At 45.6% G+C, this 19,213-nt stretch overlaps 1 protein-coding gene across 2 annotated transcripts in view; it reads right to left on the minus strand.

Moving 5' to 3' along the window:
• RASSF3 (Ras association domain family member 3) overlaps window positions 1-19,213 on the minus strand; it is a 142,849-nt gene that overhangs the window by 121,473 nt on the left and 2,163 nt on the right. The window lies entirely within an intron of this gene.

Here is a 19,213-nt window from a genome sequence, read left to right on the forward strand (position 1 = left end):
GATTGCCACAAAATCTGAGATTGTATCTCTTGAGATCTAGCTCTTCTCTTTGCTTCTCATAGGAATAATTTGGGTGAACAATCTGTTGATTAGATTTCCCTGTATTTTTGCAAGCAAATGATATTGCCTATGTAATTGGTGAGAATATTTTGATTACAAGTAGTAAGAAACCTGTCTCTCTTTTTAAAACCTGTCTCAAAAGGGAATTTATTGGCTCACATACTGATAAGTGCAGGGATAAGCTACATTCAGGTATGGTTGGATCCAGGAGCTCAAACAAGATCATTGGCTCTTGATTAATCCCCATCTTTCTTCTCTCTTTTCCTCCATGATGGATCCCTCTTTAGGACGGTCTTCTCTCATGGTGGCAAGAGGACTCTCATCAAGTCCTGGCCTACATCTAGCAGATACACTGCTTCCTTTTTCTAAGAGTTCCATAGAAAGATTCGGGATTCACTCTGGTTGGATGGACTTATATGTCTATGCCTAGATGTTAGAAAATGTTGATTGGCCAGGTTTGAGTCATGAGCCTACCCATAGGTCAACCGCACATAGGGAGCGGCTTCTCAAAGAAAATTATATATCCACTATAGCTTTAACATTAACCCCTGTGGAGTGCCTGGCTGGCTCAGTCAGAGGACCATGTGACTCTCAATCTCGGGATCGTGAGTTCAAGCCCCATGTTGGGTGTAGAGATTACTTAAAAGTAAAATCTGAAAAAAACCCAACAGCCAAAAACATTAACCCCTGCAAAGAACTAACAAGTAGCTTAATGCGGTGTTTAATTTTATTTCCTGAAAATTTGGTTTTGGGAAGTTAATTGTATTTTATGTTAAATATACATAGAATAGACTCACATGATTAGAAGGGGCATTTAAAGTCTAATCACTCAGTGTAGCAGGTTTTCTATACCCTACTCTTTTTAACCTGTGGCTTAAAAGCTATTTGTGTTTCATTGCATATGATTATTCAGTCTAGAAAAAGGCACATCAATGTAAAAATAAGTCACCCCTGGGGCACCTCGGTGGTTTGGTCGGGTAAGCATCTGACTCTTGATTTCAGCTCAGGTCATGATCTCAGGGCTCTGAGATCCAGCCCGTGCTGGGTGCGGAGCCTGTTTAAGATTTTTTCTCTCGCTCTGCCCCTCCACCAACCCCTCTCTCTCTCCCTCGATTAAAAAAAAAAAAAAAAGTCATCCCTGCTGCCCTAGGCACTTTCTCTAGAGAGTACTTAATTTTCCCAGCAACCCTATGGGAGCGTTACAGATGAGGGGACTGAGGTTCAGAAAGGCCAAGTGACTTGTTGGAGGTCAAAGTTGTGAGTGGTGAGGGGCAAGAGAACCCAGCCCCATCTGACACTACAGCTTGTGCCCTTAGCTGCTCTTGCCACAGGCCGACTCCCATCTGTAGCGTGACGAGTCGCCAAGTCACAGCTGTACAGGGTGTCACCTCCAGGGCCCGGCGCCTGAGCCTCCCCTGTCCTGTGTGCTGAGTGCCGAGAGCAGATAGGGATGAAATGAGGTGAACCTGCGCTTTCAACTTTCTCTTCTGCTTCATGCTGAATGGAGGTTATCTTTGTAGCCAATTTAATATATAAAAGTTATTTCCAATTTGCTAACATCAGACGAACAAAAGAACATTCCCTTTTCAGTACATTTCAATTTTTTTTTTTTTAATTTCAGTAAGCTTGATGCCCAACGTGGGGCTTGATCTCACAACCCTGCAATCAAAGTTGCATGCTCTACCGACTGAGCCAGCCAGGCGCCCCCTCAATATGTCTTTTAAGAACCCTGTAAAACCAGCAGTTTGATGTGGAGTAAAGAGTACTGCCCTAGTTAGGAGACCTGAATTCCTCTATTGCTGGCTTTTCCAATAATTCCCTGTGTGACCTTGGAAAATCCACTTAGTCTCTCTGAGTCTCAGGTTCCTGAACTGAAGGTGGATTAGACCAGTGTTTCCCATGGGTGGTACATACCACTGCGGTCCCTAAAACAAATGGATTAGATTTTCGGTAGTTATGTATTCATTTTAATGTGTAAAAAATATAATAGTACATCAAATCAATTATTTCCCAGGTATTGCTTTTTAGGATGATGCTAAATAAAAAGGGCAAGTTATTTAGTAACAAATACTATGTAAAGTCTAGTAGAGGGTTATGTAGGCATGACAAAAATTGTGACAGCAACCTGTGACTGCCTGATGTTTGGCAAGCGCTGGACTGGAAAACAAGACCTGCCATTTACTGAACATTTTTTACTATGTGCCAGGAACCCTGCACTTTATATGCATTATTTTTTTTTAAGATTTTATTTATTCATTTGAGAGAGAGAGACAGAGATAGAAACAGAGAGCAGGAGCAGGGAGGAGAGGGAGAAGCAGGCTCCCCGCTGAGCAGGGAGCCCCAAAACGGGGCCCGATCCCTGGGATCATGACCTGAGCCGAAGGCAGACGCTTAACGACTGAGCCACCCAGGTGCCCCTAATTTTTTCTAAGTAGGCTCCAGGCCGAAGGTGGGGCTTGAACTCTCGACCCTGAGGTTAAGAGCTGTATGCTAAAAAAGAGAGAGAGAGAGAGAGAGAGAGAGAGAGAGAGAGAGAGGCATGGTATAGAGACCAAGCCAGCCAGGCACCCCTGCATTAATTTTTTAATTCTTTTACTTTTTAAACTTTTTTTACTTTTTAAACTTTTAAAGTAACCTCTACACCCAGCGTGGGGCTCGAACTCACAACCCTAAGATCAAGAGTCACATGCTCCACCGACTGAGCCAGCCAGCTCCCCCCTCTTTTTTTTAAAAGACAATCCTATGTGATAAGCGCTGTCATTATCACCCTTATTTTATAGAAGAGGACACGGGGGCACAGAGAGGGCAAATGGCTTTCTTACTGTCACTTGCCAGGGTGGGGCAGAGCCAGGGTCTGACCTCGAGCCCTGTCCCTGGTCGTTGTGCTCCGCGGGCAATCTGGGTGGAGTGCGGAGGCCTCACCGAGACGCAAAGACAGGATCCAGGAAGGGCGGGGCCGGGCCGGTCTCCGCCCAGGCCCGACGCCCGACGCCCGACGCCCGACGCCCGCAGGAGCATCACCTGCGGAGCGTGGAACGCGCGGCCTGCGCAGGTGCCCGGCATCCGACCCGAGGGGCGGCCCAGCGCGGGCCCTGGACGCTCAGCCCAGGGAGCTCTGGAGCAGGGGGCCTAGAACGGGCCGCCGCAGCCCCGGGAATAATTAGAAGCCTGAGTCCGGCTGGGACATGAGCTCACTTGGCTCTCCACTCACCCTTGAGGCTTTTCTCGCCTGAGGGACAGAAGTCAGGTCCGGACGTCGTGTCTCGTCCGCCTGTTCCTTTCACACACATCGCAGCAGCCACGACGGACCAACTGATCCTTACTCTCGAGGCTGTTCTGACAGCAGAGCTCTACGTCCCTGGTCACCTACCGGTAGCAGAAGAAACTCCCAGCGCGGAGCACGCGAGGGACGTAGACTTTGAGAAAATCCAGTGTGGCGCCAACGTGTGATGGCGCTGCAGAACCTCACCCGCTGGCCGCCACCACCACCCGCGGCACCTGCTCCCCTCGGCAGCCGCGCATTAGACCACAGGCCGGCTGAGCGTGGGGGCTTCCAGGGGCTGAAAACCAAGTGGAACAATGTGTGTGGTCTTTCCCAAGAGGCAATGAGGGAAAGAGATGCTCGTGCCCCCAAGCACAGCTTTGCTAGTCAGACCTGCCGAAAGAACCGCCTGGAAGTAGAACAACAGTTGGCAACCAAAGCCGTAAGGAACAGGGAGCCACCGAACAGAGTGCAGCTTGAGGATGAGCTGAGCCCACCTGTATTTTAGGCACATCACTCTGGGGAAAGCTGGGGGCCTGAAGGAAGGGAGGAAGGATGATTGAGAGCAAGAAGACCAGCTAGCAAATGACCGCGTCGTGTCTCTGTCAACATCTGGTGGGACTTGGGACCTCCTTCCCCACCACCAGCCCTCCAGTCCTCCCTGAACTGGCCCCCCGCAGGAATGGAGTGGGGCACAGGTAACCAGCCCGAGGATGGAACACCTGTCCTTGTTGGGCACAGCTGGTTTGGCTTCTCCTTCCTGAGGCCATCCCAGAGTTCAGGGCCTTTGGTCTTAGTCTACAAGTGACTCTGATCATTTGTCAGTTTGGGGGCTGGTCCTCACAGAAAGCTCCTGCCACAGGCTGGTGGATTTGCGGGGCAAGGAGGGAGCTCTTGGAACCTCAGGGAACATCTTTATCCACGAGGCAATGCCTGCATAAGGAAGCCCAGTCTTTGGAGCAAATGAAGAGAATTTCAGAAAAAGAACAGGGTGACAGTTTTAAAAATTTGGGCATCTTCCTTTGCCCAGAAATCAATTAGCACCGCACCCCACCCCCCAATCCCACCACCCTGGATTTGGGGAATAGAGTGGGTCTTGACGCAACACTCTATTTCTGGATTCCCAGAGGGGCTCAGCAGCCCAGAGTAGTGGGAGGGAGAGAACGGAGGGGACAATATCCTTTCCCCACTTTACCAGGGAACCAGATTATCAGGTGGTACGGTTTGTTACATCTTAAACCCCTGCCAGGACAGAGAAGCTTCTGGATCCCCGGCCTCTTTAGCTGAAACCGAGTAGGTGGTTGGCTCTGGCGATCACAGCCAAGAGGATAACTTCGGGGGTGCGGTGGGGGAGACTTCCAGTCTCCTAATGCCTTGGGTTGGCACTCCTGGGACCCCAATTGGGCTGTCTTCTCACCAGCGAGATCTCAGTTCTCTTGGCACAAAGTCCAAGAAGGCAGATAATCCAACCATCTGATGGTGGCCAATCCTAAAAGTGCTCTTGACAAGAGACTTAATTAAATGCTGTATGTGTGCCTGTTGGGCTCAGTGGGAGGAAGACGAGGTAGGGCGAGGGATTAAAAAAATGTTAACCGCAGGGGCACCTGGGTGGCTCAGTCAGTTAAGCGTCATGGTCTCAGGGTTCTAGGATTGAGCCCGGGCTCCCTGCTCAGCGGGGAGTCTGCTTCTCCCTCTCCTCTGCCCCTCCCCCTGCTCCTGCTCTCTCTCTCTCTCTCTCCCTCCCTCTCTCTCTCTCAAATAATAAATAAAATCTTTAAAAAAAAATGTTAACCACATATTTCCCCAACAGCATTGAGCACATCCTACCACGGGGTTTAAAAGAAGCTGAAGACAGGTTGCTGCCAATTTCTCCCTGCGCTCTGCCCCGCCCCCCGCCCCGCAGGGGCTGAGATGAAAATAATAGACTTGACATCTGGAGAACAGAAGTTCTGTCGCAATTTCTGTTTTTATTTTATATGCTCTCAAAAAAAAAAAAAAATAGAGAAAGAATAGTTTCGAGCCTGGAGAAGATTCATCCTGTCACATAGGCTTTTTGGCATCTTCAAAGGTGCTCTACTTTGCACCTCCCGGATCTGGAAAACCGTGTCACCGGAAACACAGTGCATTGCCAAAGGCATTTGCTTTTATGCCTCCTGGTGTTCCAAAAAAGCTGCTGTTTCCAAAGAACTTCCAAGTGTGCAATTAAAATTTTGAGGCCTCAGGGCGCTTGGGTGGCTCAGTTGGTTAAGCAACTGCCTTCGGCTCAGGTCATGATCCTGGAGTCCCAGGATCGAGTCCCGCATCGGGCTCCCTGCTTGGCAGGGAGTCTGCTTCGTCCTCTGACCCTCTCCCCTCTCATGTGCTCTCTCTCATTCTCTCTCTCTCAAATAAATAAATAAAATCTTTAAAAAAAAATTTTTTTTGAGGCCTCACAAGCTGAACTTTGTATAATTTCACAGACTCCTCCTCTCCTCTGGAGATGAATCAAGCCAGCAGAAGAAGGGCTGTGTTCCCACTGTTTGGGGCAAGGGACCCAAGAAGGTGGGTGGAGAGCTCTAACTCAGGCGCAGAGGAGACAACTAGTCATTCCTTTCCCCGCTTCTGCCGCTTTCAGCTGTGGGATCTGCGCGAGCTGGTAAGCCTCTCTGAGCCTTTGAGCTTCTCTGATTCCTTCTTTGGTCAAAATAAAATTGGGGGGGGGGGGGAATCAGGAGGCCTGCAGTGTTGCAGCATAGGCCACGGACACAGAGTCGGCATCCAAAAAATGGTAATGACCGTGATACAACTTTGGAAAACAGAACCATAAGACACATGGAAGGAAGAAAAATATTACCCACCATCCCGATACCCGTGGACACGGTTCTTCCTTTGCGCACGCTTATAGGACCCCCATGTAATTTGTCCACATCACATTACCAGGTGAGGACTCTCAAAATGAAGACTTCTCTGACTTTAATTTTGGCCTAGGCAGAGTCTCTGTCTTCTTAGTACAGCCCCTGACCCTGGGGATGGATCAAGGGCAGATGTGGGCCAGCGGGGAGGTGAGGAAAAGCCAGAAATGTCATCATCTGATCAGGATCCCAATCTCAGCCTCACAGGAGGGATGTTGGTTTCTTGCCACTGTCCAAGCAGTGGGGGACAGATTTCTCCATCAAAGAGCATTCCTCAGCTCCCTGTCACCTCCTACCTGTCTGAGTGAGGCGCAGCCCGCAGGGGCATGGTTGAGCATGACGGCAGGGAACGGATGGTGGCGCCTGGTCCCTAACATTGGAGGCAACAAGGAAGTTCTTGGGTGAGGCAGGAGGCCTAAGTCTCTGCACCATTTCGGGCCATAACTGGGGAGGTACCCACTCTCCACACACTTCTAAAGATGACCCTGCAAACCATTTCTAGCTGAGCGCTCTAAACGTGGCTCAGTCCACTCACCTGCTCCCAGTCTGTAGACTTCTTTCATCAGCAAGCCACAACTGGGAGCCCTAAATTTAGCCAGCTGACACCACCTCCACTTATTCTAAAGAATGACTGACTCTAGCTCCTTTGGGCTCTTAAAACATTAAAAAAATTTTTTATGGGGCGCCTGGGTGGTGCAGTCGGTTGGGCACCCAACTCTTGGTTTTGGCTCAGGTCGTATCTTGGGGTGGTGGGATTGAGCCCCCAGTCAGGCTCTGCGCGCAGCACGGGGTCTGCTTGAAGATTTTCTCTCTCCCTCTCCCTCTTCTCTCTCCCTCCCACCCCCTCTCAAATAAATAAATAAATCCTTTTTTAATTTTTTTGAAGATTTTATTTATTTGACAGAGAGAGAGCGAGCGAGAGAGGGAACACAAGCAGGGGGAATGGGAGAGGGAGAAGCAGGCTTCCCACCGAACAGGGAGCCCGATGCGGGGCTCGATCCCAGGACTCTGGGATCATGACCTGAGCCGAAGGCAGACGCTTAACGACTGAGCCACCCAGGCGCCCCAATAAAATCCTTTTTTAATAAACATTTTATTTATTTAAGAGAGAGCAAGGGAGAGAGAGCACCAGTGGAGGGAGAAGCAGAGGGAGGAGGGAGAAGCAGAGGGAGGAGGGAGAAGCAAAGGGAGGAGGGAGAAGCAGGCTCCCCACTGAACAGAGCCTGACATGGGGCTCCATCCCAGGACCCTGGGATCATGACCTGAGCTGAAGGCAGACACTTAACTGCCACCCGGGCGCCCCAATAAGTAAATCTTTTTTTTTTTTTTTAATGATTTTATTTATTTATTTGAGAGAGAGAGAATGAGAGACAGAGAGCATGAGAGGGAGGAGGGTCAGAGGGAGAAGCAGACTCCCCGCCAAGCAGGGAGCCCGATGCGGGACTCGATCCCGAGGACTCCAGAATCATGACCTGAGCCGAGGGCAGTCGCTTAACCAACTGAGCCACCCAGGCGCCCCCCAATAAGTAAATCTTAAAAAAAATTATTTGGAGGGTTCCTGGGTGAATCAGTCAGTTGAACATCTGACTCTTGGTTTCAGCTCAGGTCCTGATCTCAGGGTCCTGGCATTGAGCCCTGTGTCAGGCTCCATGATCAGCATAGAGTCTGCTTGTCCCTCTCCCTCCCCCTCTGCTCCTCCCATCACTTGTGCTCTCTCTCATATAAATGAGACCTTAAAAAATATGTTTTTTAAATTTTAGGGGGGCCTGGCTGGCTCAGTCAGTAGAGCATGTGACTCTTGATCTTGGGCTTGTGTGTTCAATCCCCACGTTGGGGTCAATTACTTAAATAAGCCTAAAATTTTTTCTTATTGTGGTAAAAACATTTAACATGAGATCTATCCTCTGAATAAGTTTTGAAGTGTACAATACAGTATTGTTATCTATAGGGACAATGTACAGCAGATCTCTAGAATTTAGCCATCTTTTTTTTTAATCTTTTTTTTTTTTTTTTTTTTTTAGATTTTATTTATTTGCGAGACAGAGAATGAGAGACAGAGAGCATGAGAGGGAGGAGGGTCAGAGGGAGAAGCAGACTCCCCACTGAGCAGGGAGCCCGATGCGGGACTCGATCCCGGGACTCCAGGATCATGACCTGAGCCGAAGGCGGTTGCTTAACCAACTGAGCCACCCAGGTGCTCTAGAATTTATCCATCTTGCATAACTGAAATTTTATGCCTATTGACTAGCAAGTCCCCCTTTCCTCTCTCCCAAGCCCCTGGCAACCATCATTCTGTTCTTCAATTCTATGAGTTCGACTATTTTAGGTACCTCACAGAAGTGGAATCATGAGTTAGTTATCCTTCTGTGACTGGTTTATTTCATTCGTACAATATACTCAAAGTTCATCCATATTGTCACATATTGCAAGATTTCCTTCTTTTTAAAGGCTAAATAATATTCCCTCATATGTATATACTACATTTTTTAAATTCACTCATCTGTCAACAGACACCTCGGTTGTCTCTGCATCTTGGCTGTTGTAATGCTACAACGACCGTGGGGTGCTGAAATCTCTTTGAGATCCTGATTTCACTTTCGGAGGGGGTAAATCCTAAGACTTGGGATGCTGCAACATATGGTAGTTCTATTTTAATTTTTTGAGAAACCTCCATACTGTTTTACTATTTTCTTTTCTTTTTTTTTGGTAAGGATTTATTTATTTTAGAGAGAGAAAAAGAGAGTGGGGGAGACAGGGAGGAAGGGCAGAGGGAGAGAATCTCAAGCAGACTCCCCACTGATTGTGGAGCCTGATGTGGGGCTCAATCCCACAACCCTGAGATCATGACCTGAGCTGAAACCAAGAGTCAGATGGATGCTCAACCGACTGAGCCACCCAGGCACCCCTCCATACTACTTTCTATATGGTTGCACATGTTGCATTCCTCATGGAGTATAACGGTTCCAATTTCTCCACACCCTCACCAACACTTGTTTTTTCTCTTTGATAATGCCCATCCTAACATATGGGAGGTGGTATCTCATTGTGGTATTGATTTGCCTTTCCCTGATGATAGTGATACCAAGTTCCCTTACATGTACGTGTTGGCCATCTGTATGTCTTCTTTGGAGAAATGTCTATTCAAGTCCTTGCTTGTTCAAAAATTGGGTTAATAGTTTTTTTGCTATTGAGTTGTAGGATTTCCTTACATATTTTGGAAATTATCTCCTTATGGGGTATATGGTGTGCAAACGTTTTCTCCTATTCCATAGATTGCCTTTTTACTCTATTGATTGTTTGCTGTGCAGAAACTTTTTACTTTGATGTAGTCCCACTGTCTATTTTTGCGTTTGTTGCTGGGCTCATACACATTTCAAATCCATCTATTTTAAGACTTTAATGTAGACTCTCCAGAGACTATGTAACACCCCCTATTTCAACCAGTCATTTGGATTCTCTCTCTTTTTTTTTTTCCCAGTGTCCTCTTTTCAGTAATGACCTCAATATTCTTTTAGCTGGCAGGAATAGTAACAGAAAACCAGAGAACTGAAACACCACATTCATATTTAACACATATATCTGGGCTTCCAGTCCGGAAACCTACAACACACTTTTTTTTCTTTAAGGGATCAAAAATTAGCAGCGTTTCTCAATGCACCATTATAACCAGAAGTAGAAGCTAATATGTATTGAGTACTTTGGGCCAGTTTCTGATGTAAATACATTATTTCTATCAACTCAGCCCTCACAAATAATCCTACAAGGGAGGTATTATTATTATGCTCATTTTAGAGATAGGCTGAAGAACTTGACCAAGGTCACATGTGGAAGGTAGTGGGGCAGGATTATGAACCTAGGCGGTTTGGTTCTAACACCGCTGCTCTTCATCACAATGCTGCTCTGATCTTAAATCTCTTCAGAGTACATATATATCTTGGTTAACTTCCTTGTGGTAGAGTTTACATATAAGGAAATGCACAGGTTTTCAGTTGGGCAAGTTTTGAGGTACACACCTATGTAACTGCCACCCAGTGGAAGATCTAGCACATTTCCCATCAACTCTCATGGTCCTTTCTAGTCTTGGCAGGTGAATGCTGGTCTGATTTCTGTTGCCTTAAGAGCTAATATATTTTTGAAGATAATGTGAGGAAGTCAGGAGAGAGGTCTTCAAATCATGTACCCATGGATAATCAATCTTGTGACTTCTAGGAGTTTCAAGCTTCTAGTTATGGAAGAAAAGTCATGAATCTGCAAGTATTTTCCAACATGTGTTCCCCCTAGATGATATTTGGTGATAAAAGTGTCTGGGTCATACTATGACCATAACTATTTCTGTTATCTTTCACCACCCCCACCCTGTACCACATCTCCTCTTGACTATGTTTGTCTACTGGGTGGACTATTATGAAAAAGACAATAGGGGCACCTGGCTGGCTCAGTCGGAAGAACATGCAACTCTTGATCTCAGAGTCATGAGTTTGAGCCCCATGTTGGGTGTAGAGATTACTTAAATAAACATAAAACTTGAAAAAGAAAGAAAGAGAAAGAAAGAAAGAAAAAGGAAAGAAAGAAAAATAAAAGTAAATACACTGAAGCCAAAATGAAATGAAAATGAGTTTTGAAACAATGGTTCAATAAAGTTAAATACTTTTCTTTACTGCAGAACTTGAATGTGCTAATTTGTGTTGGGTGTCCCCAAGGAGATATGGTATGTGGTGTTTCTCAAACTCACCACAGAATCTTTTATGATGGAGTATGAAAGGCCAGTGATTGTGCTGCCAACCACAGAATGGGAATTAAAATCCATCCTGCAAAAGATTTTGACTTCCTTAGTTTTTTGTTCTCATTAGCTATGGATAATTAATCTTTTAAGTTAAGCCATAAAAACAATAGAGAGTAGGGGTGCCTGGGTGGCTCAGTTGGTTAAGCATCCAACTCTTGATTTTGGCTGAAGTCATAATCTCAGGGTTGTGGGATGGAGCCCCGAATAGGGCTCCCCACTGAGTGGGGAGTCTGCTTGTCTCCCTCTCCAGCCACCCCCTTCCCGTGCATGTGTTCTCTCTCTCAAATAAATATATTAATCTTTAAAAAAAAAACCCACTTTATTAAAAAATAAACCAATAGAGAGTAAAAAGAAAAGTTCCAAATTTTTCCCTGTACCAACTTCCAATCTCACTCCCCAGAGTAACCAATATTTAGAAGTCTGATATAAGCTTTACACCGATATTATATATGTGTGTGGATATGTGTGTGTGTGTATATATATATTCACACTTTTTTGGTGCATCATACGTCAGTTTGAATAAGCCTGAATTTCAGATTGTTTAATAAGTTTGGTTCCTTACTTTTATATATATTTGTGTATATTTTACATACAAAATTAGAACTAATTTTCTGGAAAAAAGAGAAAGAAAAACTAATTTTCTGATGGCCAGCTTTATAAAATAGGTAAGACTTCAGTTCCTTTTTTTAAATTTAAGATTTATTTATCTGACAGAGAGAGACACAGCAAGAGAGGGAACACAAGCAGGGGGACTGGGAAAGGGAGAAGCAGGCTTCCCGCTGAGCAGGGAGCCTGATGCAGGGCTTGTTCCCAGGACCCGGGGAACATGACCTGAGCTGAAGGCAGACGCTTAACTGACTGAGCCACCCAGGTGCCCCCTATTTATTTATTTTAGAGAGAAAGAGAGTGTGTGGAGAGGGGGCAGAGGGGCTGAGGGAGAGGGAAAGAGAAACTCAAGCAGACTTTGTGCTGAGCACAGAGTCTGACACTGGGCTTGATCTCACGATCCTGAGAGTTCCTTCTTTTTTTTTTTTTTTTAAGATTTTATTTATTTATTTTTTAAAAGATTTTATTTATTTATTTGACAGAGAGAGACACAGCGAGAGAGGGAACACAAGCAGGGGGAGTGGGAGAGGGAGAAGCAGGCTTCCTGCGGAGCAGGGAGCCCGATGCGGGGCTCGATCCCAGGACCCTGGGATCATGACCTGAGCCGAAGGCAGACGCTCAACGACTGAGCCACCCAGGCGCCACTAAGATTTTTTTAAGTAATCTCTACACCCAATGTGGGGCTCAAACTTAACAACTCCGAGATCAAGAATCACATGCTCCACCGACTGAGCCAGCCAGGCACAGGCGCCCCTCAGTTCCTTTTAATAAGACTGATGAGCATTAATTTTGTAATCAGCAATGGCCTTTGTTAAAAATAATTTAAGGAGGGGCGCCTGGGTGGCTCAGTTGGTTAAGCGACTGCCTTCGGCTCAGGTCATGATCCTGGAGTCCCGGGATCGAGTCCCGCATCGGGCTCCCTGCGCGGCAGGGAGCCTGCTTCTGCCTCTGACCCTCCCCCCTCTCATGTGCTCTCTCTCTCATTCTCTCTCTCTCAAATAAATAAATAAAATCTAAAAAAAAAAAAATAATAATAATAATTTAAGGAAATACTGACAGTGTGCTCTCTTTTTTTTTTTTTTTTTTTTTTAAATTTTTTTTTTTTTTTTTTATTTTTTTTTAAGATTTTATTTATTTGAGAGAGAGAGAATGAGAGACAGAGAGCATGAGAGGGAGGAGGGTCAGAGGGAGAAGCAGACTCCCCGCTGAGCAGGGAGCCCGATGTGGGACTCGATCCTGGGACTCCAGGATCATGACCTGAGCCGAAGGCAGTCGCTTAACCAACTGAGCCACCCAGGCGCCCGGCAGTGTGCTCTCTTAACCGGCTTAACATCCCCACTACTTCTTAACTGATCTGTTCAGCCAAGTCTTTCTTCACAGCTGCACAAAAGCAAACAGCAGCCTACCCCAGGTGCTAAGAGTCAGAAGAGGCTACAATAAATTGTTTCAAAGTTCATTACTTTTCAGTCCCTGTATTTCCTGATATTTCTGTTTTTCTTAAGTAATTATATAAGTAAGAGGTTCCAAAACTGAAAATAAGCAATTCTGGTCGCTCTAGAGTTTCTTAGGTTTATAGGTAATTGCCCAGAACTTGTTTGGTCCTGGGAAAGGGACTGGGGGATAAGGAGTAAAACATGTCTCCATCCTCATGGAGCCCACAACCAGCTGCTAGGATAACGCAGGATGAAAAGCCAAAGCGGTGGTCTGGGAGAGAAACTGCTAGAGGGTCAATCTAAGAGGTCTGATAACCTTAAAGAGAATAAAGACTCGGAGGGTAGGGATTTCTCAAAGAAATAATACAAGAAAATTTCCCAGAACTGAAAGACATGTTTCCAGTTTAAAAGGGCCCAGTGAGTGTCTAGTTAAAGAAATAATCTTAAAGATTTATTTATTTGAGAGAAAATGTGCACGCTTGCATGCACGGGGAGAGGGAGTGGGAGAGAGCCCCAAGCTGACTCTGCACTGAGCTCAAAGCCAGACTTCGGCCTGATCTCATGACTCTGAGATCACCACCCTGAGATCACAACCCTGGCCAAAACCAAGAGTTGGATGCTTAACTGACTGTGCCACCCAGGCGCCCCAAATAAATAATCTTATTATTATTTTTTAAAAGATTTTATTTATTTGAGAGACAGAGAATGAGAGAAAGAGAACACCTGAGAGGGGATAGGGTCAGAGGACGAAGCAGACTCCCTGCCGAGCAGGAAGCCCGATGCGGGACTCCATCCAGGGACTCCAGGATCACGACCTGAGCCGAAGGCAGTCGCTTAACCAACTGAGCCACCCAGGCGCCCCTTATTATTATTATTTTTAAAGATTTTATTTGTCAGAGAGAGAAAGAGAGAGCACACAAGCAGGGGGAATGGCAGGCAGAGGGAGAAGCAGGCTCCCCGCTGCACTGAGAGCCTGATGCGGGGCTCGATCCCAGGACCCTGGGATCATAACCTGAGCTGAAGGCAGACACTTAACCGACTGAGCCACCAGGCGCCCCTTGTCCAATACGTTATATGTTGTGTAACTCTAAGAACATTCCTCAGCCTTGTCTGTGGATGAGAACTTTGTTTTGGGAGAGAGCTTCTCTTCACATATTCCAGCTGCCAGAGGCTCCTGGTTCTTGGGTCAGCAGCTGGGACAGCTTCCTTAGGGTCGAGGGCTGAGATACTCAGAAGCAGCATCTTTGCTTTTGATCGACCATCAGCCAATTTCTCATGGGCTTATCTTCCAATAAACTTACACTACTTCCTGACATAACTTCCCTGAGGACCACCAGGAATGGTGGTGGCCACTTTGGGGAACTGGACATGCATAAGATTGTTCATTTGAGAGGTAACTTAGAACAATGGAGGAGATAGTCCCATCTATCTAAAAGAGAGAGAACTTCATTGAATGTAGGAGGCTCCTATCCTTAGCCTCCACATTTCAGAGATTAATAAGCATTGGTATTTTACTAGTATGGCTTGGTAATATATATGTATTTTGTAAGTAAGCTCCACACCCAGCATGGAACCCAGCACGGGGCTTGAACTCAACCCCACCCCTGAGATCAAGACCTGAGCTGACCTCAAGATTCAGATGCTTAACTGACTCAGCCACCTAGGTGCCCCTGGCTTGGTAATATTGTTAAGGGCTTCAATTATTGTTTAAATCATCTGTGAGAACTCTTCTTGTGTGTGTATGTGTGTGTGAAAATATACTTTTTTTCTGCATCTCAACTTTCTCCCTTGTCCTTGCAGAGGGAAGATAATCAGCGTTTGATGGTGATGGTGTCGTATTGGTGTTGAGCTTGCTCCCTCTCAGAGTCAGAGAGAGTTTGCTTCTCATACACCACTAAGTACAGGATAGGCCTTATAGATTCTGTGACGCCATCTTGTCCATTAGCCCACCTGTTGCCTCACTGATGGACAGAGAATGAATGCTAGCAGGAGATTACACCCTACTCTCTATTCTTCATTTGTGGTTGGGGGGGTGTCCTCATCAGGGTTCCTCCTCTACAGAGCTGCCCATGAGGAAGCCATGCAACACTGGGAACAAATGGGATGCTGTCTGGTGAGCAGCTCTCCCCTTTGTCTTCTTCCCCATGCGAGGGAGGTGGTTTTCTGTGTATTCCAGATGTGCTCATATCTGCCTCCTTATAGGAAACAAGAGACTTTCATTCAGCCACCAAATTTCACTGAGCTAACTGCTAAAACCTGGGGCAAAAAGGTGAGAGGGAGGACCAGAGGAGATCCTTGGTATAAAAGAGCCCCCTGGTACCCTTCCTTCTCTGAGACTAATCTCAAAACAAGGCCAATTTCAACATGTAGGAGCCTAAAGGTTACGGCTCATCCATATGTATGGAGAGTCTAGATCTCACATTTGTTTAGAAAAAGAGCATGTAATGCATTTGATACATAAGCTCCTTAAACAGGATTTCACGTAAGCGCTCAGATACATGGACGATTCATGAGGCAGTCCTGTTTCTGTAGATACTTGGTGACTTGCTATCTGACTTCCAGAAACCTTCCCCTTTCTCTGCTCTCTTCAGCAACTATGCAGCTGCTTTATCTATATTACTGTACCTTAGGGTCACGGCATTTACGAAGCGGGAAGGAATCTTTAAGATCAAGCCCAATCCTTACGTTTTACAGATCAGAAATCCCAGCGGCATGCTCGGAGCCACGGAGTTCTCAGCAGAAGCAAGGTCTGACACCACAGTCCTGTGCTCTCCCCCTCGGACGCCCAGGCTTCTGAGCTCTGTGGTTTTCACACATAGCTGAGGTTTCTCAACTTGATTAGAAAGGGCTCCAAGCCACTGAACGTGGATTTGCTCCTACACCTCTCCCCATTCTTTCCCTTCAAGACCATAGATTAATGAGGTGCTTAAAATAGGTACTGAATTCAGATTTGTGACTGTCTGTCTGTATTTCTTCCTAGTTTATGCTTTGGTATAACTTACTGCTTTCTAAGGTGGGGAGATAGAGAAGAAATAAAGGAGAGTGAGCTAAAGTTATATGCACTTAATTAGTATTAAAATATCAGTCACTGGTCCTGCCTTGAGACCATGTAAGTTTTCATGTGGGGTTGGTTGGGGTGGAGGTACGTAGGGAACCCTTGACAAATTTCTGTGGCGCTTTTAGACCGTAAGATATTGATGAGTGACAGAAAGAGTTTAATCCTGAAGAGGTGACCTGATGTTGAGCCATCTTTTGTAGGTGGCCACAATCCATCAATCTACACAAAAGGCTGGAGCAAGGGACTAGCTGATTTCTAAGAGTCAATTCATTCTTAATTCATACAATTCAGGTCCCATATGGCTGTCTTCATTAAGTCAATTCAGTAAGAAAAATAGCTATTAACTGCCCACTATACAAAATATTGTGTTAAACACTGGAGACAGGATAAGAGATAGTTCTTGCTTTTGAGGGGATATGATTCTGTAAGGCATATATTTATTTTTTTTTAAGATTTATTCACTTTATTTTTATTTTTTAAAATTTTATTTATTGGGGCGCCTGGGTGGCTCAGCCGTTGGGTGTCTGCCTTCAGGTCAGGTCATGATCCCAGGGTCCTGGGATCGAGTCCCTTGTCGGGCTCCCTGCTCAGCAGGAAGCCTGCTTCTCCCTCTCCCACTCCCCCGGCTTGTGTTCCCTCTCTCGCTGTCTCTGTCAAATAAATAAAATCTTTAAAAAATAAATAAATAAATTTTATTTCTTTATTTGAGAGCGAGAGATAGAGCAGAGCAGGAGGGAGTGGGAGAGAGAGAAGCAGGCTTCCTGCTGAGCAGGGAGCCCGACGCAGGACTCGATCCCAGACCCTGGGATCATGACCTGAGCCAAAGGCAGACGCTTAACAACTGAAGCACCCAGGGGCCCCTTATTTATTCATTTTAGAGAGAGAGAGAGAGTGCGCACATATGAGCTGGGGGAGGGGCAGAGGGAGAGGGAGAGTATCCTCAAGCAGACTTCCCACTGAGTGTGGAGCCCGACATGGGGCTCCATCCGAGGACCCTGAGATCATGACCTGAGCCAAAAATCAAAAGTAGGCCCTCAACCGGGGTGCCTGGGTGGCTCAATTGTTAAGCGTCTGCCTTCGGCTCAGGTCATGATCCCAGGGTCCCGGGATTGAGCCCCGCATCGGGCTCCCTGCTCGGCGGGAAGCCTGCTTCTCACTCTCCCACTCCCCCTGCTTGTGTTCCCTCTCTCGCTGTGTCTCTGTCAAATAAATAAATAAAATCTTTAAAAAAAAAAAAAAAAAAAGAGTAGGCCCTCAACTGACTGAGCCAGCCAGGAGCCCCTGCAAGGCATATATTTAAATAATCTCCTTAGAATGGGGTATTATCTCATCAAAATACTTTATTTCATCAGATTGTAAGTAAAAAGAGTTCTGGAAACAGGCTCATCTCCAAACTAATTAATCTCCAAACTAATGAGAATACTAGCAAGCTTTGCTTTGGAAGAAGAAATCACCAAACTTTCTAGGGAAAGATGACCCACTGATGAAGGCTCTGTGTGAGATACTCCGTGAGGGTTTCTAGGTTCACATCCTCTGATGCGCACGTACCGAACACTGCACTGTGGTTCCGCAACAAAAGCACTGGATCAAGAGTCATCATGTAGGATAAACTTCTGTTTCTTCGGGGCGCCTGGGTGGCTCAGTTGGTTGAGCGACTGCCTTCGGCTCAGGTCATGATCCTGGAGTCCCGGGCTCGAGTCCCGCATCGGGCTCCCTGCTCAGCGAGGAGCCTGCTTCTCCCTCTGACCCTCCCCCCTCTCATGTGCTCTCTCTCTCATTCTCGCTCTCTCAAATAAATAAATAAATCTTTAAAAAAAACCCAAAAAACAAAAAACTTCTGTTTCTTCCCACGTAAGAGTTTTGGAAGGCTAAGTTATTTAACCATTTGGAGGCAATTTACTCATTTTTAAAATGAAAGGATTGGAGGGGTGCCTGTCTGGCTCAGTCGGAAGAGCATGCGAATCTTGATCTCAGGGTTATGAGTTTGAGCCCCCCGTTTGGTGTAAAGATCACTTACAATAAATAAAGAAAATTTAAAAAATAAAATAAGATGAAGGGATTAGAGAAGATGATTTTTCTAAGTTCTCTTAGGGCTCTGACATCCAAATTATGCTATTCCATATCCGAAGGATGATACATATCAACAGAGGGACCTTGAAACGATTTAGATTCCCCATATTTTGACAGTGAAAAAGAATAAAATAAAATATTAATTAAAGGAAAAATAGATGCTTGAAATAACTAGGCCTCACATTTTGTAGATTTCTTAATCAGATATCTTCCTTAGTGATTATAGATCACAGTCATTTCTGTTTTAATTAAAAGAAGATCTGGGGGCCCCTGGCTGGTTCATTTGGTAGAGCATGTGACTCTTGATTTAGGGGTTGTGAGTTCAAGCCCGACACTGGACCTAGAATTTACTTGGGAAGAAAAAAAAGAGGATCTGATTTTGGATCATGTATCATATCCTCAGATGATGTTTGAAAATCTACCAGACAAGGGGAAAACGTTAAGTGCTTATATAAGACGCAGACCTATATGGGTGTCAAAGAACACAGGACTGTAATTTTAATCCTGCTGCAGCCTGAAGCATTACACAGAGAACTTGCTCACCTTGCTCCAGGGCTGTGCCCAACCCTCCTCCTGCCTGCAGAGCGTGAAGGTGAAGGCCAGCTCCGCAGCAGGCGCTCCAGAAACCAGACCTGGAGAGCCCATTTACTCCCTTCATTCCCCTCTCCTCTGACCCTTCTACACTCCCATCGGCAGGACTGGGTAGAAAATACAGAGCTTTATGTAGTAGTGTATTTAAGGTACTTTAAAATCTCACATCAAAACCTGACTGAACCCCCCACCCCCCCAAAAAGAGCAAAAAACAAAAACAAAAAAACAACCCAGACTAAAATATACTGCATAAACTGACCCCCAACCTAAGACATATAAGGTCCATTGACCTTTTTAGTTTTCTAGGAAAAGGAGAAACATACTGTCATTAATTTATTCTTTTCTGTGTGTTCTGAGGTATTTTAATTGTATAAGCAAATTAAGGTTCATTGAAAATAAAAGCTATTTTGTTATTTTTTTTTAAAGCTAAGGATTCTCCAACTTTCTCTAGAAAACTTC

The sequence above is a fragment of the Mirounga angustirostris genome, unplaced genomic scaffold (genome assembly GCF_029215605.1).
Source record: "Mirounga angustirostris isolate CCGP_5_RB_7025 unplaced genomic scaffold, mMirAng1.0.hap1 SCAF_5, whole genome shotgun sequence".
Lineage (NCBI taxonomy): Eukaryota > Metazoa > Chordata > Mammalia > Carnivora > Phocidae > Mirounga > Mirounga angustirostris.